The sequence below is a fragment of the Halichoerus grypus genome, chromosome 2, assembly GCF_964656455.1.
Source record: "Halichoerus grypus chromosome 2, mHalGry1.hap1.1, whole genome shotgun sequence".
Taxonomy (NCBI): domain Eukaryota; kingdom Metazoa; phylum Chordata; class Mammalia; order Carnivora; family Phocidae; genus Halichoerus; species Halichoerus grypus.
The window spans coordinates 128,378,798-128,403,376 of NC_135713.1; the positions used below are offsets into that span (position 1 = coordinate 128,378,798).

Sequence of the window (24,579 nt, forward strand, 5' to 3'; positions counted from 1 at the left end):
TAGCACATAGAATCTGCCATGACATATGACCCAAATAGCAGCAGGGCTGGTAAGGAGCCCCATTCAAAACTAACAGCTTTCCATGTTACCCAATAAATGGTTTTACATCATCTACCACAATTCATCTCTCTTCTGCAGGTACCAGACAGGCAGGTTAAATGGGGATATAATGGTCATTTTTATCCTTTCATGTTTTTGAGGTTAGCACCGATCCCTGTAATTCCACATAGAATGACGTATTGCTTCTGATTTATGATCTTGGCCAGAGTCAGCAAATTCAAGAGTTTCTACTTGGCCTTTTCTCCCCTTCTGGCTGTTACTCCACAGGCCAGGGAAATAGCAGGAGGGTACAGTCAGCTACCAAGTATATCCATACCAATTGAGCACGCAGAGACGAGGAAAATGACATCCTGGTCCCACTGTGAGACAAACTTTGAGCCAAGACACTACCACTGGCCCCCTGCATTCTTGCAGGGGAGCCATGATGATGTTTTTGTACCCTGTATTAGAGTCCTCTCCGTCCCTGTATTCAACTACCCCTAAAAGATTTGAGTATTATTCTCCTTTCCCCTTTGAATACATGTTACCTAGGAAATGGTCATAGCTTCCCAAGAAGGAGGACTAAGAGAATCTCAATATAAACACCAACAGAATGGGAGAAGATATTTGCAAATGACATATCAGATAAAGGGCTAATATCCAAAATCTATAAAGAACTTATCAAACTCAATACCCAAAGAATAAATAACCCAATCAAGAAATGGGCAGAAGACATGAACAGACATTTCTGCAAAGAAGACATCCAAATGGCCAACAGACACATGAAACAGTGCTCAACATCACTCAGCATCAAGGAAATCCAAATCAAAACTTCAATGAGATATCACCTCACACCAGTCAGAATGGCTACAATTAACAAGTCAGGAAACAACAGATGTTGGCGAGGATGCAGAGAAAGGGGAACCCTCCTACAATGTTGGTGGGAATGCAAGCTGGTGCAGCCAGTCTGGAAAACAGTATGGAGGTTCCTCAAAAAGTTGAAAATAGAGCTACCATACGACCCAGCAATTGCACTACTGGGTATTTACCAAGAAGATACAAATGTAGTGATCCGAAGGGGCACATGCACCCCAATGTTTATAGCAGCAATGTCCACAAGAGCCAAACTATGGAAAGGGCCTAGATGTCCATCAACAGATGAATGGATAAAGAAGATGTGGTACACACACACACACACACACACACACACAGGAATATTATGCACCCTTCAAAAAAAATGAAATCTTGCCATTTGCAATGACATGGATGGAACTAGAGGGTATTATGCTAAGCAAAATAAGTCAATCAGAGAAAGACAGTTATCATATGATCTCACTGATATGAGGAATTTGAGAAACAAGACAGAGAATCATAGGGGAAGGGAGGGAAAAATGAAACATGATGAAACCAGAGAGGGAGACAAACCATAAGAGACTCTTAAGCTCAGGAAACAAATTGAGGGTTGCTGGAGTGGAGTGGAGGGGGGTGGCAAGGATGGGGTGGCTGGGTGATAGACATTGGGGAGGGTAAGTGCTATGGTGAGCGCTGTGAATTGTGTAAGACTGTTGAATCACAGACCTGTACCCCTGAAACAAATAATATATGTTAATAAAAAAATAATAAATAAAACACTGCACAGAGGTGGCGCCTGGGTGGCTCAGTCGTTAAGCGTCTGCCTTCGGCTCAGGTCATGATCCCAGAGTCCTGGGATCGAGCCCCGCATCGGGCTCCCTGCTCTGTGGGAAGCCTGCTTCTCCCTCTCCCACTCCCCCTGCTTGTGTTCTCTCTCTCGCTGTGTATCTCTCTCTGTCAAATAAATAAACAAAAAAATCTTTAAATAAAAAAAAAAAAAAAAAAAAAAAAAAAACACTGCACAGATATTTAAGAATCTTTCCTCAAGATAACTTAATTTTTTCCTTAAATCCATGAGCTCCAGATCTGAGAATAGCCTCAGGTCTGGAAACTGGCAAGGGATCATGACTTTGATATAGCTGACATAAATAAGCCTTCTGTTCTTATACTCTTGATAATTTTTTATTATAGATCTTAACCAATACTCTTGCTGGCTGCCCATCTATCTTGCCCCTAGGATCACCATGTTCTATAAGCCATTACCATGGACTGATCCCTATGGGCCAGGGATCCCTGGTTGCCTCTGACAGTGCTGCCCACTACAGTAATTGCATTGATCTTGATTCTGATAATTAAGTGCCACCACCCGGCCTTTGCTAGTCTAGAATCTCATTATCTTCAGGGAACCCAGATCTGTACTGTTACGTTACCTATACTTTCAGCCCTGCCTAAAGAGTACCACCACCTGAGCTTCTCTACAATGCTGGTCCTCCTTCATGAGCAGATTCCTAAGGTTCAAGTGAATGGAAGTTTTCTTTGAGACCTTTAGGGCAACATAGTCAACACCTTCTCCAGTGTTACAGAATAAATCTATTCTGACATGACTAGTTTTCTGAGCCTTTCCTCAGTATTTATCCATGCATTTCCAGCTTTTCCAGCTATCCGTTTTTTCCAGCTTCAAGGAGCTATATTAGTAGTCTATTAGGAATAGCTGTAGGGGTAATTGCTAAGACATTCAACCCTAAATCATAGGTATCCTCATCCACTACCCAGCATGCTCTTTTGATCCCTGCCAGTACACATTAATCAGGTCCTGCGATGTTTATGATGAATAATCTATTTCCTCCCAATGGTTTCCTGGTCAGGCCACATTGAGACTGAATCTAGTTCATGGTTTAGAAGCCAGGAGGGAAGCTAGGGCAGATTTTGAGGAGGGCCAGAATCATCTTGCAAGGCACACATCTCACATGAGGACTTTAAGTGGTCTCCAAGCAAGGAGAGGAGGCTGTTGGACACCAAGGGGAAGGAGACAGTCCTGCTGGCTTTGAAGGCTCAGGGTAGACCTGAGAGTCTGGCTCTCAAGGACGTCCAGCCACAAGTTCTCATCCCCTATCTCAGGATCTCGCTCATTCTTTAATCAGGGCTTTGACATTAACCAAGACGACTTTTGAGGGCTGTTAGTTAGTTCAACGATCTTTGTCAATCTGCTCATCTGAACACCAGGTCCTGGGACTGAACTTTACAATAGTCTGCCCTGTGACTTCAGGAGACGAGGAGGTCTTTAAATGCTGCTACAATGGAGGTCTTTTGGCTTTCATACGTTGACCTAAAAGTTAACTCATCTGCCACTGTTGTTTTCCTCCCTTCATGAATAAATAGCACAGAGCAGCCACTAATCAGCTTTAGAGCCCTTATAACTGCCCCATCTTTCCCTGAGATCTCGCTAGCCCTATCCCAATCCTCTAGCAATCAGATACTCATTGGCTCAACAGCTTAACAGCTCAAGTGGCCTTTCTTATGTGCCTCTGAACTGCATTTACTCCCCTCTCAAAAATAAACTGCCAGACCCTTCTCTTCTCCAACACCCCCCCAACCCCAGACAACCTAATTTGATAAGGTGACTGCATGACAGAAAGCAGATGAGATTGCAAAACACTGAGAGGGAAAAAAGGCTCTTATGGAACAAGGTAGAGCTGAGAATGCATCTTCTCGCCAGCTCCAGCTGGAATTGAGCGAGGAGAAGAGAGACAGAGACACAGAGAAACAAAGAAATTGCCCTGAATGAGCTCCCAAACTTCCCAGTCAGATAAATCCTCCTCCTCCTCCTCTGAGGAGAGAGAGACAGGCAAGGAGAGGCTTCCTCTGGTAAAGAACCTCAAGAAGATGCATGAGGAGGTATGAAGAAGTCAGGAAGTATTCCCTGCTACTAGAAGGATAAACCGGTTTTTCTTTACAGGATTATCTTTGAATCGTAATTTGTTTAAAAAAAATCAATTCCTAATAAACAAACCATAGTATAACAGCTCACTAGATAATACTATCTTTGAATGGCTAATGCTGGCCACTCTTCTGTAATAATCAGCTAGAATCACCATTGAGTACAGTGTGCCCTGGGAATGAATCGATCCCACCTGCAACACACGTGAACACTCTCAAGACACTAGGATATGACTTAGGAAGGTCTGTTTGCTATCTTGCAGTAGCACTGGGAGAAACTGGCTTCTTTAAGAAAGAGTTTTAAACCCAATAGGAAATAAAGGCCAAGCTATTGAGTCGCAATAATATTCCTAGCATACATCATGCAGGATGGAATTTTTTCTACGTGCTGAGTTCATTCTCCCTTTCTGTAGAATTTGGTGGTTTGGCCAGACAGTTGATTCTCTAAGGCACATCTGGCTATGTCATTAACAGTTATTCCTGAATGTTTTGGCTATTGCCAAAGCGGTCTGCTGGTTTACAAAAAAAGAAAAGAAAAAAAAAAAACCCAGAGTGCCATCTTGGGAAATATTACTCTTGCAGACTGTTGTTTACCATCCAACTCAGTTATCCAGACAAAACTATTTTTTCTGCATCTCTTAAAATCCTTTAAGAGAAAATGCAGTGAAGGGTTTATGTTTTTATTCATATTTAAGGTTAGTCACTGTAAAGTGTGTGACCTGTCTTGGGAGTATTGTCCTATTTGTTTTCTTCCTTATTTTTTTTTTTAAAGATTTTATTTATTTATTTGAGAGAGAGAGAGAATGAGAGACAGAGAGCATGAGAGGGAGGAGGGTCAGAGGGAGAAGCAGACTCCCCGCCGAGCAGGGAGCCTGATGCGGGACTCGATCCCGGGACTCCAGGATCATGACCTGAGCCGAAGGCAGTTGCTTAACCAACTGAGCCACCCAGGCGCCCTGTTTTCTTCCTTATTAACAATACACTGATCAGAGATGTCAAAATGCTCTTAAGTGCAGAGGTTCTTCCAACAGATTTCCATCTTTGGAAAAATAGAAAACATCCACCAAGGGCCTCTCCCTTCAAATTCCTAGTAGAAAAGGGGACGTAAGTAGAAACCCTAGATGTTCCTTTCATTTGCTGATGTTGGACTTTTTGGGTGTTCAAGTTGGCAAGAAAGTATTTCCAGTATGTGACTCATCCCCAGGTAACAGATAGAAACAGTGGAAACAGTGTCCTTTTATTCTTACTCTAAATATATAACCCTCCTATTGGTGACAATTTTATTTTCAAAATTATTTAATAACCACATACTGATCTTTCACAAACTTAAAAGCTACTATTTTAACACGGCTGATATGCCAGACACTCTTCCAAACACCTACCTGATATTACTCATTTCATTATCCCAACAACTCCATGAAATGGGTTATATTTTTGTCTTCATTTTATAGATGTGGAACCAAGGCACAGAAAGGTTATGTAACTTGCCCTAGTAAGCGGTAGAACTGGAATGGAGATTAGGCAGTCTTTATCAAAGCCTGTGCTCTTACTCATGAAATTCTACCGCCTCTGTGTTCACCTTCTTTATTTACATCTGAGAGGAAGCTGAACAACTTGATGGAAGAGGGAAGGAAGAGAAGATCCTTTCTAAGCCCCCATTTCCTTTCTCTTCTTTAGCACTCACTTGGAGGTCTGATGGTCAATTTGACATGAGAAGCCTCGCAGTGTTTTCTCTTCTTTTTCTTTTTAAAGTAGGCTCCATGCTGGGCATGGAGCGTGGGGCTCCAACTCACAATGGTGAGATCAAGACCCGAGCTGAGATCAAGAGTCAGATGCTCAACCAACTGAGCCACCCAGGTGTCCCAGTCTCCTCTTATTTTCTAACGTCATACAAATAATGTTTTAGTGGATACACTTGCAACTTAGAGAACTATCTCTGACAGTCTATCTAAGTAAACAAACCCACCAAAACAAAATAAAAAAACTTTGGTTTTAGTTCAACCAATTGCACTTATAATTACCTCATTTTCTTCATTCTAAAATGCAGGGCATGTTCACAAACCACATAAGTGCACAAAGAGAAAACCAAATAAAACCAAGACAAAGGAAATTCCCAACAAATGAGCCATCCTGTCTCGTGTCTATTCCTATCCATTGTTACCATTCTAGTTCAAGCCACAAGCACTGCTCACCTGAACCATTTCAATAAACTCCTAACTGGTCTCCTGGCTTTTACTCTTGCTTTCCCTTCAATAATATCAATCCCAACCTTAACAGCTTCCCACTGCAGTCTGAACACCTCCGATCTTTTCAAGATCCTTCAATTCAGGTTTCCGGCTACTTCTGCAGTTAACAACTACTCTCTTATTAACAGCTCCTTCTATTAACAACTTGTCAGCCTCACTGAGCTTCTTGCAGTTTTTTTTTTCTTACAGTTTTTAAAATATATTGTTTCTGTATTCCTGAGGCTCTTTGTACTTGCTACTTCCCCTTCTATTAACTGCAGGTAAGACTGACTCTTATAATCATTTAAGTTTTAAATGTCACTTCCTTAAAGAGGCTTTTCCTCGCTTCCACTTTCAATGAAATTTTTTTGTTCTATTCTCTTTATCACTGTTCTTATTCTTTGAAATTACCAGTTTGTTATCAAGAGCTTATTTATGTCACTGTCTAAATCTGTCTTTTTACTAATCAACTAAGTACCTAGTGCACATATCACATTATCTGTCACAGAGCATCCACCACCAGGTGGCACCAAAGCACAGCAGGGATTAAGGTGGATTTGGATCACAAAACAGACCTTTGGACTCCAGGTACATCATGGTTAAATTTCCTTAACCTGGTAACATTACTGACCAGCGTTTTAATTTTTGGACTATGCCCTCCCCATATACATTACACTGAGGTTTAATTGTATTGTGTTCTGTTCTCATTCCATACTCTGGAAGAAGGTTGATAAATGAGAGAAAACATACTTTTCATGAACTAGATAAATTTTGGTTCTAAAGACCACAACTCAAAAGTTTTAGTGATGTAGCACCTATATCAAAATAAAAGACTATTCTAATAGTTAAAGTTATACTTAAACCTATTTTGGATGTAATGACTAAATCCCCGATCCCTTGAGTTGTTCAGTGAGAGACCAGATGCTCAGTTGCCCTGATGTGGTGTAAGAGATTGAAACTGCCAGCAGGAGGATGGGTTAGATGACACCAGAGATTTCCAATCTTGAGAATCTGTGCATCTAAAATCCAATATAAATGTTTAAAAATATATAAAAGTTCTTTAAAAACAGTTTAGGAACAATTGGTATTATTCTTCAGGGGAATGACAATTCTCCTTTAGGGCCATAACATAGTCAAAAGTGCTTAGATATTAGAATCAGAATGATCTGAATTAAAACCCAAATTGTGCCCGTTTCTAGCTATGTGCCCTCAGACAAGATATTTTACCTGTTTCCTTATCTCTAAATGGACCCAATTACTGAGCTATCAGAGGCTATTACTTTAGCCTCTCTTAGGCTAAAACCATTAATTACATTTTGTTTTAAAAAGATAGTCCATTCCGCTATTAAGGTATACAATAAATAAAAAAACCAACAAATGATCGATTACTACCACCAATGTAAACAACAAAAGCCCAGAATTTCTCTTTTGCTTATTCCAAAAACAAAGACGGTTTCTGAGTCATTTTTTTTAAATGGCAAATAATGTAGGAAGACTGAAGCTAAAGAGATTTTTTTTTTAAATTAAATCTATTTTAAAAGTAGAAATAGTTTGGAAACTATTTTCCCCTGTTCCAGTAGCAGCTGGGCACAAATGCTCTTTTCTTTTGGTTTTCCATCCTCTGGATAATTAAGAAACAGGAGGATTTAGTGCAAGAGAACATAGAAAAAAATTTCTGTATCAACAGGAGTGCTACAGAGGCAAAAAGACCTTTACTTTTATTAGCTTCAGCAGCTTAGTGGAATTAAAAAGATCACCTGTGGCTCATACAGTGAGAAGTAATATCCAGCAGCCGAAAGACAAGTTGCAGGGGCTTTGACAATAAACCAGCCTAAAGCCAGAAGCTACCGGCTTAAGCCCTGAAAATGACAGTGACACTAAGCTAAGATTCAGGGAGGTTTATTCCAATATTCTGACCAAGATCCGTATATAAAGTAAACTTGAGAATAATATGAAATATATTTAATTCTTTTACTAAAATTTATCTCCACATGTGACAGGGCACTGGACTTAGAGGTCAGATGACTAGATTATCATTGCAACCTTATTTCTCACTTGTGGTCCTAGAGTCACTGGATCTACAAATCCGTACGATCTGGGTCCCAATCTCCTTATCTGTGAAACTGGAAGTTTGAAGCAAATGATCGCTCAACTCTCAAATTCCACTCATTTAAATTCTCTGATTTAAATTCTTAAATTTTCTGATTCCATACAAGTTTATTCATTTCTTCAGTAAGTCAATCAGTCATTAGTTGAAAAATTCATCCATCATCAATGCGTTGGCACTTAGATACAATTTATTCAACTGCAAATTTGTAATGAGTTCTGACTACATGTCAGGTCCTATTCTTCGCTCTAAAGACAGAGTACTGTAAAAAAAGAAGACAGAAGTTTGTACCTTCCTATATTACTATTTATTATTTATTTTTTAATTTAATTTTATTGTGTTATGTTAGTCACCATACAATATATCATTAATTTTTGATGTAGTGATCCATGACTCATTGTTTTCTAAAAGGGAAATGGATATAAAATAAGCAAGTAAGTAAAATATATACCATGTTAGAGAGTGCTAAGTGCTGTGAAGAAAGCCGGGAGGAAATGTCAGGGATTGAAATTTGGGATCTCCCTGGAAAGATCACGTTTGATGAAAGAGGAAGAAGATGAGCAACACGTGGGAAACATTTCAGAGAAAACATTTCAGGAGAGAAAACCAAACAAAGGTGTGCCTGGCAGGTCCAAGGGTCAGCACAGAGGCCAGTGTGGATGAAACAAAATGCACGAGAAACAGAATAAGAGGAGGTGACGTGTATCCATTCAGATCCTGGAAGTCCCAAGTGTGACTAGAGAAAATATGGTAAGTTATTAGTAGTGACATATCCTCCCCACCACCCCGAACCTTCTTAAATGAGTCAGTCGTGAGATGCTTTTTATTGAGCAAGATGATAGATGAACATGCAAAATTGTGGATCCTGGAGAGAGATGCACTGTCCTACAGAAGAAAGGCACAAAGAAACAGGGGAAGATTCAGAGTTCAGGGAAGAAGAAGAAACACAGGAGAGAGGGGTCCTGAAAATAACTGAAAGAGAAGACAAGGAGAGACACTGAATGCTTGCGAGAACACCGGCAGTTGTCTTAGAGACAAAAAGAGTAGAGATGGTTAAGTGATGAGAACTCAACTCTGAACCATGAGAGGCTAGCTCCCTCGTCTGTCTCCCTAAAAATGTTTCACAAAAATCCTACCTTGGGTTTGTTATTTTTGTCATGGTTGCTGTTGTCTTATTAGTATTAGATGAGATGATCTGTGAGACAATTCCTTCTGGGTGTCATGGGAAAGTAGGTCTGTCTGCGGGAGACGCAGGTTCCAGCCTTTCTCCTTGTGGCTGTGGTGACTCCACGTTCTTTGGAGGCAAACAACAGCTAACTTACATATTTGCGCAAGCCTGCCTGCCTTCTACAAGCACACTACTGTGTTGGTGTTACCGTTAGTACTTCTCAGTTTCCTGCTATATGCATTTCAAACTCAAACACACAATATAATAAAATTGGAACCAGACATTTTCTGACCTAGGTCTAGACAGCGCAGTGCTATGAGGCGGTATGCCGAGTTTGCGGTCTCTCTCTTCCTAGTATCACCAAATTCAGCACACGGGGGAAGCCTGTGGGCCCTGGCACCCGACTGTGCAGCTTGAAAACAGTCTCCATTTCTGAGCAGCCTTGGGTTACTGGGTTACAACGTCCATGTTCAGATTCTTCCCCTGTAGAAATTTGGTTAATTATAGTTCCTGCGAAAGCATGTAAAATCCTTAGCACTGTGCCTGACGCAAATCCCTTCGTAAATGACTGACTTTGGAACATTCGGATCTCTATTTCTCATTAAGGCAAAGTCCAAATTAACTTTGTAACCTATATTTACTTTTCAAAATCCAAAGATACTTTTCAACAGGTATCTGGTGGAAAAAACATATACTGATGACTACAAATATTTTTGGCTTTATGTGTCCTTGCTTGTTTGTTTGGCTTGTGTATCAGAAAGACCATCAATGGGCGCCTGGGTGGCTCAGTTGGTTAAGCGACTGCCTTCCGTTCGGGTCATGATCCTAGAGTCCCGGGATCGAGTCCCACATCGGGCTCCCTGCTCGGCAGGGAGTCTGCTTCTCCCTCTGACCCTCTCATGCTCTCTGTGTCTCATTCTCTCTCTCAAATAAATAAAATCTTTAAAAAAAAAAAAAAAGAAAGACCATCAACCTCCATTTAAAATCATTCTTTCCTAAAGGTGGGTTTTTAAAGGATGTGTATGTCAGAGAATTTTATTGGTTAATATAAACAAATGATGAGTTTGCTTTCTCTCTTTTTTCCCCAACTACTCTTCCTTTTTTGTTAAATTCAGTTAATTAACATATAGTGTGTTGGTTTCAGAGGTATAGGTCTGTCATTCATCAGTCTTATATAACACCCAGTGCTCATTACATCACGTGCCCTCCTTAATGTCCATCCCCCGCCCCGAGCAACCCTCAGTTTTTTTCCTAAGATTAAGAGTCTCTTATGGTTGGTCTCCCCCTCTGGTTTTGTCTTATTTTTCCCCCCCTTCCCCTATGATCCTCTGTTTTGTTTCTTAAATTTTACATATGAATGAGATCATATAATTGTCTTTCTCTGATTGACTTATTTCGCTTAGCATAATACCCTCTAGTTCCATCCACATCATTGCAAATGGCAAGATTTCAATTTTTGATGGCTGCATAATATTCTATTGTATATATATATATATATATACCACATCTGTTTTATCCATTCTTCTGTTGATGGACATCTAGTCACCTTTCCATAGTTTGGCTATCGTGGGCATTGCTGCTATAAACATTGGGGTGCACGTACCCCTTCGGATCACTACATTTGTATCTTTGGGGTAAATACCCAGTAGTGCAATTGCTGGGTCATAGGGTAGCTCTATTTTCAACTTTTCCCCAGCTGCTACTCTAAACTCCATAGCCTTTTACCCGTATTTTCATTATTTGTTTAAAAAGTATTATATTGTTGTCAAAATAAAACTTTTTAAAAATAGGATTATCTTTTTTTGGGGTGGGGGAGCTGGTATCATCCACAAATAACTTTTCTGTTGTTCCACTGCTTAAGTATTTCAATGTTGGTCTCCAAATAACTTGGTTCATAATATGCCTACCAAAATCTATATCTATATCTATCTATCTATCTCCAGGACAATTTCACAGTTACTCAAAATCCAATTACTTTTAAATGGGTTTAACTCTCTCCCATATATTTTGCATTATAATGTCTAGGTTTTTTTAATTCTGTGTTGTTTATTACGTTCTGTTCCTGCAACTTAATTAATGCCTGTTATTCACATCTGATACTATTTCAGTGTTTTCCTTCCCATTGTTCTAATATTTTTTGTTTTCATGGTTGTAGAGTTACATTTTCATCTCATACAAATGCATGATGATACTTCTAAGATCTCTAAGAACTCTCATTTTTTCTCCAGCTGATTTTAGTATTACGCATATTTTTGCAATTTTGGCACTTTTTAAATTTTTTCAAATTTTTAGAATGATAAAACTTATAAATACTTACATTACCTGATAAATAGCTACTATCTAGTATCTGTCAATGTCAGCAATTATAGATTAAGAGGTTGGTTTTTTCTCTATCATTTGATGTTTGTGCGCTTGTCATTAGGATCATACAAAAACCTCACCTAGCTGAAGCTGGAGGGAAAGAACCTAACTTTCTATGTGTATCATTGATTAATCCATCAATAAAACAGCAGAAAAGTAGGTAAATAGATAGATGATAGATAATAGTAACATGAATGCTATGAGCTATTACTTGGATTACTAGAATCTCCATGAAATCTTTCTTGACAAAATGTTCCAAAACCGTATCCTTAATGTCACGATAAAATCACCTTTCTTTAGTGAATTCACTGCAACTGTCTCACTGGTTGATCTAAATGACTGCTCAGCTCCTTTGGTTTCTTTAATAACCTTTCCTTTGGAACAAGGGTGAACTGAACTTGACTAGTCATTTCTCTTGATGGTCCACCAGGATTATATAATTTACATTGAAAAGATCAACAAATGAACACTCTCAGGATTAAAGTAGGATTAATTTTCAATAACAAGTTAACCCAAATTTAAAATGGCCCAGTTTAATAGACATTTATTTCTTGCTATCTTACTGGTCCTGGCTGGGCCAGTGAAAGGGTATGGTTGTTCATGGACCCAAGCAGGCTGAGATTGTCATTTCTACATCAGGTTCTCATGGTCACCCTTATAATGACTTTGTTTTATGGCAGATGAACGAATGGCAGTGAGATGAAGAGAGTGAAACTTGAATAGTGAGTTAGGCAGTGTTAGAACCAACTTATTGTAATGGTTTCCAACGCTAATGGTTAGAAAGTTTGTAATCTGTTGTGAGATTCCATTTTTAACCTTAGAAAAGCATTTAGAGGGTTGTCTAATTGGCATACTATTTTCTAAGTTTTTACATCAAAGAATCTTGCATTCTTTCCCATTTATTTTTCTAAATGATATTTCTAGCACCAAGGCACGATTTTAGTAAATGATCTGCTCTCTAAAACAGGCTCCATTTCTTTTTAATAATCTAAAATGGTTGCAAATAACAACAAAATAGACGTACTAAAAAACATGCCATCATCCTAGCATGAGTATCTCTCCAAGCTATAAAAGAAGTATAATTGATGCAATTTGCTTCTGAAAATTGAGTTAGGGACTGGTTGGCATCCAACTACACAACTTATGGACATTTATTCTTCAGAGAGAATTTAAATTATGTAGCAGATTAAGCAAGGTCCATATAGCTCACATAGCAGTCAGTTTGGTCTTAGGCTTGGTACAAGTGTTCTTCCCTTTTAATTGTTTCTTTATCATATTGTAATTTCATATGTGAGCCCATGGCTTCTAACCCCTGTATTCTTGGATAAGGATCAAATTATACTTCAGCCCAGATCTCTTCTTCTGAATGCCAGACCTGAATTTCCATTAACCTACTTAGCACATCCCCTTAGATATCTCAAAATCACTTTGGATTCATCATGCCTAAATTGAAGTCATGATCTTTCCCCCAAATCTGGCCCCAGTAAATGGGACCATTAACCATCAAAATACCTAGGCAGAGATTTAGAAAATATGTATTATGTCCCCAACTCTATCACCCATATATATCTCTTAGCAAATCCATTGATTTAACTAAACATTTTTTTTCTATGTCCTTCTCTCATACTCCAATGCCACTAGGCTTGTCCAACTGAATATACGGTTATTGCATTCTGCCTCAAGACCAAAATCCTTAGACATGGACTCAGACATCTCAATCTTAGCTCATTCTTTTTGCTTCCATGTTTCTGCCTCACTGACCTTCTTCCAGTTCCTGCAATATACAAGCTCCCTTGATTTTCAGGGGCCTGTGTACACTCTTCCCTGTCAGAAGACTCTCTCTTTGACCAGTTAACACCCCTTTGTCATTCGGCTCTCACGTCACATGTCTCTTCCTTGAGAATTACCTGGCCACATCCCATGCCCCATCTCACAGCAGCCTACAATTCCCTTCCTGGAATTTACAAAGCAGAGTTTGTAGCGATGAGGAATAGTATTATCTTGGCTTATTTACCAGGGGACACCTACACTGTAGCACTACCTACTCCGTGTTTCCGGCCCACAGTAAGTGGTGAATAAGCATCTGTTTTATCAATGAATGCATAAACAGCCTAGCAACTGCACTGCACCTTTGGGCTTGGGTGTACTCTTTTGGTCTTCTAGCACAGCTCCTGGGAAGCCTCAGTCAAAGGGAGAGGAAGACTGCCAATGTGACTCCAGGTACTCCTAACTCACAAATAAGCAAAATGTTTAAAATGCAATTTTGTAAACATGTCTCTCTTGATCCTCAGTCAATTCAAACAATTATATTTTTTTCAAATTTTAGAAGTAACACTGGCAATCTGGAAGCTCGAGACTAGCCAAAGATTGTGAAGTTAGAAATTGTGGAATTGGCTCTAGAAATCAGACCTTTGACTCTTTCTACAAGGTTATTTCTCAGCTGTTTTCTGTGCTGTTTTCTAAGTGAGCTAACAACCCAGAGACCAGTGGTTGACTCCTTATTCTCACTTATGTTTCAGGTAGGTAGCCTAGGCTGTCTCAACTAGCATATCCCTACCTCCCATCTGCCCTATCCTCTACTTCCTGCTTCCCTCCTCTATGTGGCATCGCCACTCAGCAAACTATCCCTACTATTAATATCAGCTCATGCTTATCAATACTTTAGACAAACACTTCTTTCCTGTTTTCAGTAGTTCAGCTAATTCTCATCCCAACCCTCAACAAATTCAGCTGCATACACTCAAGAGACATGAAATCAATTACTTGAAACCATCGTATTTTAGGAGTTACTTCAAGTGCAGTTTCACCTGAGATGAATGACCAGTCAGCGCCGGTGGGAGCTGTAGGAGACTTTAATATACTTACTCAGGGTGCCATCAGTTTTGAAGAAATTCAGACATAATAGTAATAGCAATTATAATTTATTAAAACCTCTTATGCATAGCTGTATTAGGTACATTAATTGTATCCTTTTTAGTGATCTTACTACTTAAATATTACATTTTAAAGATGAGGAATTTGAGATATAGAATAGTTAAATGACCAAGATGACCAAATTAGAAAGTCGTTAGACTAGGGGCGCCTGCGTGGCTCAGTTGTTAGGAATCTGCCTTCGGCTCAGGTCATGATCCCAGCGTCCTGGGATCGAGCCCCACATTGGGCTCCCTGCTCGGCAGGAAGCCTGCTTCTCCCTCTCCCACTCCCCCTGCTTGTGTTCCCTCTCTCGCTCTGTCTCTCTCTGTCAAATAAATAAATAAAATCTTTAAAAAAAAAAAAAGTTGTTAGACCCAAGATTCGAAGTCTGCTTTTTTCCACACCCCAGTACTTGAAGAAGTATCTAGTGCCAGTGATTAGACAATGCCAGACAAATGCCAGCTATCAGAGTTCATTTAAAATATAACAACAATAGACAGTAATAGAAAGTGAAGAAAAATGACAAAAATACCGGTATGAGAGAAAAGACCCCAAATGAAGAGGAATTTAAAAAGTAATAGTTTTTACTGTTATTTTTCTTATTTCAGTAATAATACTGGTTGTTGTGGATAATTTATAAATTACAGATAATTTAAAACACATAAAAATACACAATTCCACAACCCAGAGATAGCAGTACACTGTTCAAGGCTTAGTATACCTTTCCAATTTTCATACACGTACTTCCTGTGCTTTTTGTTTGTAAAAACATGATTAAAGTACAGGCACTGATGTCACATACGGTTGTATGGAACGTTCACTGCACAACAGTACCCTACCAAGGGAGCAAGTGGGAGCTAAAATCCAGTTTGCAGCTCCCTTGCCAATAGGAGCCCATCATGGGACTACATTCACCCATAGGGAAAGTTGCAGTTTTTAATTAGCCCAAAGACATAGTCTGCTCTCCATACTGAATATGCACAAAGCTGTATTGCCCAGAGGACACATTGTTTTCTTGTTAACACAAAAGATGCTTCTGGACTAGCAGTGACTCTGACTGTGTCTGCTTTCTTTATTTACCAGAGAAAGAATTTTGTATGCCAGCATCCCCTGGTATAACATGCCCTGATAAAAATGAATCTTATGGGGCGCCTGGATGGCTCAGTCAGTTAAGCGTCTGCCTTCGGCTCAGGTCATGATCCCAGGGTCCTGGGATCGAGCCCCGCATTGGGCTCCCTGCTCAGCGGAGAGTCTGCTTTCCCTCTCCCCCTGCTCACGCACTTGTGTGTGCTCTTTCTCTCTCTCTCTCAAATAAATAAATAAAATCTTAAAAAAAAAATGAATCTTATTATGGTAGTACATCGTTACAGAAGCTTACCTGATTCAATTATTTCCTGGTTTTATATATTTTTATTAACTTATTTTTTATATTTTTGGTAGCACTCATACAGGGTTTTAAAAAAAAGCTTCTCATATTGAGTGAAAAACAACACAGATGTAAGAAAAATTCAGTATCAGTTTCTATTACAACCGCTTCTTATTTATTTTCTAGCATTTTAATATTAATTATTCCTGTCTCCTTAGAGGAAAATTTGACTCCACACTGGACCTACAGGATATTTGGTGTTCAAACATGGTGCTCATTCTTGAAGGAAAGCCTCAGAGAATACCAGATTGCTGTCTATTAGCCCCTATGAACTGCTGGTCCTCTGGATTTCATCTACTATGTGCTGGTGTTTGCTACTTGGAACTTGAGCTGGTGTAGAAGATTCTGGGGGAGATCTTGGCATCTTTAGTATTTTTCAGTTGCTCTGTGATTTTGACCAATCTTGAAATGTCTCAACATTTTTTATTCTTCCTGGGGTAAACATGAAATTAGGACCTATAGATGCCTTTCGAGTGCTCTTTTCCCTGCTAGACTTTCTGTCAGCATTTTTGATTTTGAGCAATCCATTTAATCTCTTCTCCACATTGCTGCCCTTGGTGATGGTGATAGTAGAGATGAAGTTTTTCCTTGGGGGACAGGCCTGGCACACGATGCCTCTAGATTATAAGAGCCTCTAAGCAGCATGGAACCAAGGTCATGTAATCAGTGACCCATCTGTCATTGGGACTTAGCCTTCCAGAGCCTCAATTTGAGTCCAGCAGACCAATTATCTTTGTCCTTCTATCATGTGCTGCCTTCTATGTGTCCAAAGACATTAAACCTAACCTCTTTGCCTGTTTCTTCTGTACTAACCCAACACACAAGACGGAATTCAGAACAAGCTGCTTCCCAAAGTGCTTTCTGCAGAGAGATGGAAAAGGAGTTCAACAAATGGGTTTCCAGTTCATATGCAGCCACTGCAGGCGGGTCAGATTCTCTCTTCAACCTAAATCATGAAGGCTACATCCCGCAGGGCACAGAAATGCCAGCCATGGAAATATGGTCTTTCTTGCCCATTTCTGCCTGCCACAAAGAGAATACTTCTGGCACACACCACCTTAGTCCTAGTCCCAGAAAGCTTGATCTCACTTCTTTTTACTGAAATTGTGATAAAATCCAGGTTTTACTCACAGCAGAATAACCTGCAGGGCTGGTTCCTTTAACTTTGGGGAAGGTACCTATACCAATTTTTTACACAATGAGCTTAGCATGAATGCCTAAATCACACTCATCATTATACAGCTAATTTTTAGTATAAACTTTTCATTCTTTTTTGCAGAATTTAGTTAAAATACTAAGTTAGTGCTTCAATAATTCTCTTTGTTGAGTTCTGGGAGTTCCTCTTGTTTAATTTGTCAGGTTGGCCTGGATCTCTTATGTTTCTACCACCTCTTTTTGTCCCAAGATATTCTGCTCAAGAATGACTATTATTTGTGTTACTATTTTCAGATAATTCTGCATTTCTACAGCTGCAATTTATTCAAGATTATGCAATGTATACAAAATATTTATTCATTCTGTTTTTGCAGACATTGGTTTTCTTCATAAATATTGCCTATTCCCAGTGGGAAGAAATGCCTTTCTCTTTCATTTACTGTCCATTCACTTGCCTATAATTTTTGCCTTTCCAAATGTATCTACATTTTATACCTACCAAAAGGTTTCTTATGAGAAATGGACGCTTACATACACACACACACACACACACACACACATTTAAGAATATTAACAATTTAACAATTTTATGCTTTCTTATAGTTTACATTATTTCAGATTATGACAAAGATTTTGTGTTGAAGAGGGTAGATACTATGCAAAATTTCATAATGATGTGTAACCTGAAGTTCATAGTTGAGTTATCCCCTCCAGAGAAGATTAATTACTCAACAAATAACAAAGATGGCTTAGAATCTAGTTTTAATAGACAGGCTAAACTAAGGAGCCCAGTGTCTTCTGTCTTGAAGCTGTGTCAATTTAGAGAGATTTTAATCTTAATCACAGTACCACTTATTAGCATATGATACTGGGTATGTTAATCATTATCAGTTTTCTTATCTATAAAATGGGGATGATAATATTATCTACCTCCATTAGCTTGTTGGAAGGACTGAATGAGGTTATTCATTTAGAGCCCTTAAGACATGGACTTACACACAATGAGAGTTCAATAAATACTATAAAGTATAGTTGAATTAGAACATAAAATCTGGGTTCTTTCATCTGTTCACTTTGATGCTTTTGACTTTTTCTGATGTTGATTTCCAATTTTTTTAAAGCCTACATTTCTTAAAAAATTCCCTTGAAAAAGTGCCTGCTTTTTAAATATGAGTTGAGAAGACATGGAAAAAGCACTGATCCCAGAAAGCCATGATGTTTGGAACCAGTCGCTATCTCCACTGTGTGGAGTGTTATAGAGTTAGTGGTTCAGTGGCTATCTTCAGAAAGTTGTGAAAATTTTGAAGGTAGCTCCCATAATGATCCATGGCCACTGGGTCCTTACAATTTTTTCTCTTCTTGTATTGCAGAAGCCCTTCAGAAAGATCAAAGGATGAGAGGTGTGTTGTAGCCCTAGAGATCCAGGGTATGGTCAGGCTTGATGTGAACGTGGAGAATTGGTCTAACGCTTATGGATTATGCTGAAGAGGATCTGCCAGTTCACGGACAGTTCTGGAATCCCACTGCACATTTTATCATCAGTTTTTAGCTCTCTGCTCAATGAGAGAGCAAATGAAACAGGAACATGCTGATGTGCATTAAAAGTCAGGAGATAAGAACTTGCATTTGCCACAAGGAAAGTGATAAAAATCAGTAATAGAGGAAACACATTTCATTTTTCAAATCTGTCAGCGGTGAGGGAAGATGAAAATATCTTTAAAATTACTTTGCATGCCCTTTTAAATGTAATCATCACAAGGCAGTATACCTAATAGGGGACCACATGTTGAGATAGAATACGTAAGAGCAAAATGTAGCCTCTTACTAATGAAATAAATAAATTTTGTCTTAAAAGTCCTTTGAATGTTCAAGTCATGGATACTGGTCTTGCATATTTCTCCCCAGTATTGACTGTCTGTTTGGTGGACCAAGAGTGGATTACAAACCAAAGGCCACCTCACATAGGACACCTTGGTTTCTAAGAAGGCATAGGTTCTACCTTCTGAAATGATTCTCAGGGGAAAGGGAAAAGTTTCCTGCCCCTGAAACAAGACAGGTTATGTAATGCAGATGACTGTAGAAGAAAATAAGATGCAAGTTAGGAAGAGAAAATGCATTTCAACCTTGTCAGAGTTATTAATATTTGCAAGTAGAGAGCTACAGTTTACATTATTTTCTTTAGCATATACACAGCCACCTGGGATGAGGAGTAACAGCAAGTGTATGCCCAGAGATTAAGTGAAAAGCATCACCTTTAATGAAACCTTTTAAGTCTGCTTTAAAGCTCAATATTTCAGAGGCAGTACTATAGTCAAGGAGGAATTCAAACGTTGTTAATATGCATAAATATACATTGAAGACATTCATCAAAATTCCACTGAGAAACATAGCTTCTAAAATCAGTATTGCTGATATGGTCTCTCATAATTTATTCTCCAACATCTATGTGCATGCTTCAGCAAATTCTTCTAAATCAGGAAATAAAGCAGTTTTGTAAAAGTGAAAATGTTGTGCAAAGATATATTTCTCACTTTTAATGACCTCTTTTAAAGCAATTATATGATGTGGTATTTTTCATACTGGCATGCAAAAAAGAGCAAGGCTTATATATAAAAAGATCTTATTATGACTTGTCACGAAGAAATGGTTTTAACATGCACATAGAAGGATTCTTCTAAGTACTTCCCATTATGTTTTGAATGAAAACTTTACCTGTGAAATTTTTGGTCTCAAAGATAGAACACTCAGAAAAAACTAAGTAGGTCACTACTTCCTATTCTAAAGGCTTTTCTGCCAGTATTTCATTAGAAACGTGAATGTCTGTGTGTGAGTGTTGTGCATAGATTAGAAGCACTTCTCAAAAACATCCATAATTGTGAAGATGATCTTGTAATTTTCATAAATTTTAGATACAAAATGTTAATATCTTGTCTGATACCCTCCAAAATATCACCTTTGTATTTTTATCCAGTGTTGTATTGTTATATTTAACTGTGTTTTAAAAATGAGGCTTTTGAATGCTCTTTAAAAAGAACTATGACCCATTTAAGAATGAAGGCTTCTTGGATCAAAGATTAAACTATAAAACGCTAGGACACCTGAAAACAATAGTGTAGGTGTGCTGACAATAGTCAGAAAGAAGATGGAGTCAAATACTCTTTGAAAGGTGAAGTGTTCTCTTAAAAATATAAAATTAAGGGCGCCTGGGTGGCTCAGTCGTTAAGCGTCTGCCTTCGGCTCAGGTCATGATCCCAGGGTCCTGGGATCGAGCCCCGCATCGGGCTCCCTGCTCAGCGGGGAGTCTGCTTCTCCCTCTCCCACTCCCCCTGCTTGTGTTCCCTCTCTCACTGTATCTCTCTCTGTCAAATAAATAAAATCTTAAAATATATATATATATATATATATATCCCTTCATGGTGACAAAAAATTACTATGGATTCAGGAAACACACAGGGAACAATATAGACTCAATCTCTGATAATGTGCATTAAGTAGAAACTTCACTAAAGAGAGAAAGGAGCAAGGTTTATCATGAAATGGGCAAGCTGAGTATCATTGCCTCTGGCCAAGAAGGACAAAGATCACCAGGTGTTTTAGTACTTGGTGAAGTTAGTTGCCTTGGAGCTAACTATGGATCTCTTCAAGAAAAATAAGAAAAAAAATCGGAGGGTTTTGTCCTGTTCAAGCTCAAAAGGACTACAAGTGGTATCTGGTGGTTCTTATTTGCATTTCCTTCATGATTAATGATGTTGAGCATCTTTTCATGAGCTCATTAGTCATGTGTATGTCTTATCTGGAGAACTGCTGATTTAAATCATTTGCCCATTTTTATTGGGTTATTTGCCTTCTTATTGTTGAATTATGATAATTCTTTATATTTTTAGAAAAATAACAAATGTTGACAAGGATATGAAGAAATTAGAACCTTCCTACATTGCTGTTGGGAGGAAAAGCCATGCTGCCTCTATGCAAAGGACCTCAGCGATTCCTCAAAAAGTTAAACATTGAGTTATATGACTGAGCAATTCCTCTTAGGTACATATCCAAGAAGACTGAAAACACATGTTCACACAAGCACTTGTGCACTAAACATGTGTCTATAAAAACTTGTTCATAGCCGCATTATTCACAACAGCCAAAAAAAAAAAGGAAATAACTCAAATGCCCCTTAAAGGATTAATGGATAAGCAAAATATGTTATGTTCATACAATGGAGTATTATTCAAAATAAGAAAAAATAAAGTACTTATAGATAAACCTCAAAAACATTAAGTGAAAGAAACCAGACACAAAAAGTCACTTATTATGATTTCATCCACATGAAATTCCAGAATAGGCAAATACATAAAGTGGTTGTGAGCAAATGGGAGGAACTGGGAGTGGCTGCTAACAGGTAGGAGGTATTTTGCAGGATGGTGATGGAAATGTTCTGGAATTAGTTGATAGTTGCACAATGTGATAAATACACTAAAAACCACAGAATTGCACACTTAATGGTGTATTTAATATGAATACATAAATATCTCAACAAAAAAGGCACTAGAGTGGAAAAGATGGCGGAGGAGTAGGGGACCCTATTCTAACCGGTCCCTGGAATTGAGCTGGATATCAACCAGACCACTCTGAACACCCACGAAATCAGTCTGAGATGTAAGATAGATCTGGATCTCTACCAACAGAATATTGCAGGTGGTCGGTTTCCAGGTACAAAGCAGGGAGCCGTGATTCCACCAGCAAATATCAGAGGATAAATGGAAGGGGGAGGGAGCCATGGGGATCCTACACCACTGGTGAGAGGTAGCCTCCCGCGCTGGAGACAGGGTACAGACTTGCAGACCGGCAGCGGCAGGGAAAGGACTTTAGGGCAGCCCCCTGGACTGAAACCCTGAGCGGCGGGGCCGTGCGTGCAAACTGGCGGTGGCTGGCGGTTTTAGAAGCACAAAGAGCAGAGATGTGCCCTGACCTGGAGGTGAGAACTGGGAGCGCTGCTGAGGGGCGCACAACCCAGGATGCTGCACAGACAGAAACGGAGATAGCGTGGCCTGGAGAGCTCATGGAAGAACAGACTGCAATCTCTCTGCTCTGAGGCAAAAGGTTGGAAACGATCTCTTCTGCTCTGACTCTTGGAAGAGACACAGAAAGCCACCAGGGAAAGCCGCCAGAGAACCAAAGCCCCAAAAAACCGGTTTTCGCTGAGCCCAACCCCCGCCACAGGGGGCAAGGCAACTCTGCCCAAACAGGGTTGCCTGAGTAACAGCGCAGCAGGCCCCTCCCCCAGAAGACAGGCTGAGAGAACAAGAGGCCAGCAACCCTAAGGTCCCTATAAAACAGGTGCATCTTGCTTGGGTTGTGGTCAGTAATTTGGACTCTGTACATTCCCTCAACCACCCCTCAACAGAATGACTAGGAGGAGGACCCCCAAAATAGGAAAGACTCAGAGACTGTGACTTCTGCCACAGATTTACAATTGGTTACAGATATAACCAAGATGTCAGAGATGGAATTCAGAGTAGCAATTGTGAAGACAATAGCTAGAATGGAGAAATCGATTAATGGCAACATAGAGTCTCTAAGGGCAGATATGAAGCTGAATTGGCAGAACTTAAAAATGCTATCAATGAGATCTAATCCAATCTAGATAATCTAACAGCTAGGGTAACCGAGGCAGAAGAACAAATTCGTGATCTAGAAGACAAATTAATAGAGAAGAAGGAAAAAAAAGCCAGGGAAAAACAACTCAAAATCCATGAAAACAGAATCAGAGAAATAAGTGACACCATGAAATGTTCCATGTCAGAATTATCGGGATCCCTGAGGGGGTGGAGAGAGAGAGGACTACAAGATATATTTGAGAAAATCATAGCTGAGAACTTTCCTAATCTGGGGAATGAAACAAACATTCATGTCCTAGAGGCAGAGAGAACCCCCCCAAGATCAAGGAAAACAGGCCAACGCTCTGGCATGTAATAGTAAAACTCGCAAATCTTAGAACCAAGGAAACCATCTTAGGGGCAGTTAGGGGGAAGACATTCCTTACGTACAGAGGGAGGAACATCAGAATAACGTCAGATCTATCCACAGAGACCTGGCGAGCCAGAAAGGCCTGGCAAGACATATTCAGGGCACTAAATGAGAGGAACATGCAGCCAAGAATACCTTATCCGGCAAGACTGTCATTTAGAATGGACGGAGAGATGCAGAGCTTCCAAGACCAGCAGAAACTGAAAGAATAGGTGACCACGAAGCCAGCTCTGCAAGAAATATTAAGGGGGCTTCTATAAAAGGAGAAAGATCCCAAGAGTGATATAGAACAGAAATTTACAGAGACAATCTATAGAAACAAGGTCTTCACAGACAACAGGATGACAATAAATTCGTATGTTTCAATAATTACTCTCAATGTGAATGGCCTAAATGCTCCCATAAAACGGCACAGGGTTGCAGATTGGATAAAAAGACAGGACCCATCCATATGCTGTCTACAAGAGACTCATTTTGAACCTAAAGATACATCCAGACTGAAAGTGAAGGGACGGAGTTCCATCTTCCATGGCAATGGACCTCAAAAGAAAGCTGGGGTAGCAATTCTTATATCAGACAAATTAGATTTTAAGCTAAACACTGTAGTTAGAAACACAGAAGGACACTATATCAATCTTAAAGGGTCTATCCAACAAGAAGATCTAACAAGTGTAAATATCTATGCCCCTAACATGGGAGCAGCCATCTACATAAGCCAACTGTTAACCAAAATAGTCATATTGATAACAATACATTAATTGTAGGAGACCTCAATACTCCACTCTCAGCAATAGATCATCTAAGCAGAAAATCAACAAAGAAATAAGAGCTTTGAATGACACACTGGACCAGATGGACCTCATAGATATATACAGAACATTCCACCCTAAAACAACAGAATACTCATTCTTCTTGAGTGCACATGGAACTTTCTCCAGAATAGACCACATACTGGGTCACAAATCAGGTCTCAACCGATACCAAAAGATTGAGATTATTTCCTGCATATTCTCAGACCACAATGCTCTAAAACTGGAACTCAATCACAAGAAAAAAGTTGGAAGAAATTCAAACACTTGGAAGCTAAAGACTACTCTGCTCAAGAATGTGTGGGTTAACCAGGAAATCAAAAAAGAACTTAAACAATTCATGGAAACCAGTGAGAATGAAAACACATTGGTCCAAAACATATGGGATACTGCAAAGGTGGTTCTAAGGTGGAAATACATAGCCATCCAAGCCTCACTCAAAAATAGAAAAATCCCGAATTCACCAACTAACTTTACACCTTAAAGAACTAGAGTAAAAGCAACAAATGATGCCTAAGCCACGCATTAAAAGAGAAATAATTAAGATTAGAGCAGAGATCAATGAA

General features: G+C 39.3%; 1 long non-coding RNA gene across 1 annotated transcript in view; it reads left to right on the top strand.

Moving 5' to 3' along the window:
• The window catches only part of LOC118530555 (uncharacterized), a 48,045-nt gene extending 28,356 nt beyond the window's left edge, over positions 1–19,689 (top strand). The window contains exon 4 of the long non-coding RNA XR_013445372.1: positions 18,554–19,689. This is a non-coding gene — a long non-coding RNA (uncharacterized LOC118530555). The remainder of the gene's footprint in view (positions 1–18,553) is intronic.
• The last annotated feature ends 4,890 nt before the right edge of the window (positions 19,690–24,579 follow it).